Below are 2,918 nucleotides of genomic sequence, written 5' to 3' on the forward strand. Positions count from 1 at the left end.
TAGGCAGATAGGTTTGTAATTCTCTGGATCTTCCTTGATCTTTTGTTTAAAAAATGTTATTTTATCCTGAAATTCTTTTTTTCTTCTTTTTAACTGTTACATTAGTTCTTTTCCAGTTATTTTATGAAAGGGCAAATTTTAGTGCTAAGTTTTATATTTTACTGGAATAATCTAGCCATTTCACATTTGAGTTCTGCAAGAACTCTTTGTTGAGTGCCATCTGGCCTGGGTAACTTGTAAACTTTTTAAAAACTTTATCCTTTTTATTTCAAAAACCCTGTGCTACACTGTATTTTCTTTTTTGCAGATACCTTTTTTCTGTAACTCTAGTTTTGCTATTGATTTAATAACACAAAGTGCTTCTCTGTGGACATTCCTTTAACTAGGGCTACATTTGATTTGGCTTACATCTTCTTAAAACAGGGTTTCCCAAACTGTGGGTCAGGATTCACCCGTGGGTCATGACCTGATTGTTGGTGAGTTATGAGACTGACAAGCTGATCGCTAAACAAGGAAAATGTATGGAGCCCTATGGAAAGCAAAACTGAGCCTTATGTCTATACTGCTTGTGAGTAAGCAGATGTGCCTGCTTACTCACTTACTCACTTACTTTTCACTTACTTACTCACTTACTCACTTACTCACTTACTTTTTACTGCTTAAAAGTAAGCAGATTTTGAAGGGCAGGCTGAGAGAAACACAATACCACCAGAATGGTCCCAGTCTGATAAACATAGCCCCCTACAAAAACACCTGAGAAGGAATTCCCTCCTCCTCCAAGCTGACAAGGAAAATGTATTGAGCCCTGTGGAAAATGAAACTAAGCAGCATGTACATGTTTACTCATGAGCAGACAAACGTGCTTTGGCTCCTATTGAAGGTCAGGTGAATGGAAATGCAAGGCCACCAGAATGGCCCTGATCCGATGAACATGCAGCTCAATAAATGTTCCAGAAGGTGCCCTCCCATAATAAAAAGGACAAAAACAGAGGCTTGAGCAGCTGGTAAGGTGAACCTTTTTCAAATATAAAGTTAGGTGAGTCCCGATAAATTGTTACTTTAAAAAGTGGGTTCCAGTGCTAATAAATTTGGGAACCACTGTCTTAAAACACTTTTGGCTAACTTCAATATTGGCTTGTTGAATATGGAAATGGTTCCCTTCCTGTTTTGTTTGTTTTGGAGTGGATACCCACCTTTGCACAGATTTCTTTAAAAGTCATTCTCCCATTCTTTCTTCCATGTACCTTACTTGCCTACTATTTGCTTGTAGAATACAATATAAATGACAGCCATGGAAATATGAGTTCAAAGTAGATATTTTCTATTAAATTTGCAGTAGATTTGACTAAGGGCTCCAGTTAATCTGGTACTGCAGGCATGTTATAATTTCACTATATTTTTGATACATTTTTTCTTTTATATTTTTTGATATGTTTTATATATTTTATAGCCTCTTTGAAGGCTTTGGCCCAGAACGTAGCTCCAGTAAAAAAAATATTTAGAATATTTTTTTAAAATATCTTTTTGCTCTTCCTCACCAACGTGCAGAATGGAAAAACATACTGATCAGCATGAGAAGTGATACTGGACAGAAGTGAGAACTGGACATTCAAATTAGATAATGTGAAGAAAAGTATATGAGCAAGCCAAGTTTGAAGAATTATTTCAATGCTGTTATAAATTGTGGTGATAAGAGATTTTCTCTAAATATGAATTAGAATTCTCATCTCACAAGTACAGAGGACTATCTGCTGTAATGAGGATGGCAAAGATTGAATCAATTTAATTAGTAGATTAGTCAATGCAAGCTTTAATTGCAGATTAAAATTCACCCACCGATTAATCAGTGGGGTTGAGATTGACGGGCGCACTGCCATGCAGCCTGCGTAGAAGCAATGACTTCTTTCTTGTGCCAGTTTGATGAAGAAACAACTTAGATGGCTTTTCCTTACGAAGCTAGCAGATTTTTGTATTTCCGTGCAAAACCTCTATGGCTTTCCTTCCAGCAATAAAAACTACTGGCAAGTGAAACTGATGGCAGTTGTATGAAATCAGTGTCAAAACAGCTTTAAAATTCAGATCTTCCATAGCAATGATGGGATTACTACTACTTTTTATGCCATTTTTGTCTCTAGTATTTTACATTAGTAAGTAATATTCTGTATCGCAAATCTCATAATAGTGAAAGAGATAAGGATCACCTTTCAGCATTATCAACTTTTTGTTTATTAAATTGTAAGCTCTCAGACTTTTAAGAGGAACTTTGTATCTATCTTCGTCTATTGAGGTTTGGTATTATGAGAATGTATTCATTTAAGTAATTGAGTAAAAGTCAGATGGTCAACTAAAAACCAGCCAAGGGTTAATTAACACAAAAATCTTGATCCTGGCTAGAATCTTTTTGATCCTTTTGGATTTACAAATTCAGCTTCCATCTTCCTTAGAGAAAATGCTAGAGTTAAAACTTTGCTGGTTTCCAGCCCAACCCAACGTCCACGCAGAGATCAAAGAAAAGATCAAGGTGCAGGCATACAACATGTGTGCCATTGGTCGAAGGTGATGAATATCTGTAATCCACTAGCAGTGTAATCCTGTGCACATCTATTCCAAAGTTAAATCCCTTGAGTTGGCTTACTCTCAAGTGATTGTGCATAGAATTGCACCCTAAATATTTGATTTATTTAACATTGCATTCAAACATAAGATTGTGTTTGCAATGAATAAGACAGAAATGCACAACTTTTCTCATTTGTCAGAGATGTATGAGAATTGCCAATCTTTGTCCAGTGTTGTGGGATTCTTTTCAGCTTGTACAGCCTGAGGATGTGGACAGACTCCTTTGGAGTGTGAGGCCGTCTGCCTGCCTGTTTGACCCTTGCCCAGCTTGGCTGATAAGAGCTGCCCGGGGTGGACTGGCT

The sequence above is a fragment of the Tiliqua scincoides genome, chromosome 3, assembly GCF_035046505.1.
Source record: "Tiliqua scincoides isolate rTilSci1 chromosome 3, rTilSci1.hap2, whole genome shotgun sequence".
Lineage (NCBI taxonomy): Eukaryota > Metazoa > Chordata > Lepidosauria > Squamata > Scincidae > Tiliqua > Tiliqua scincoides.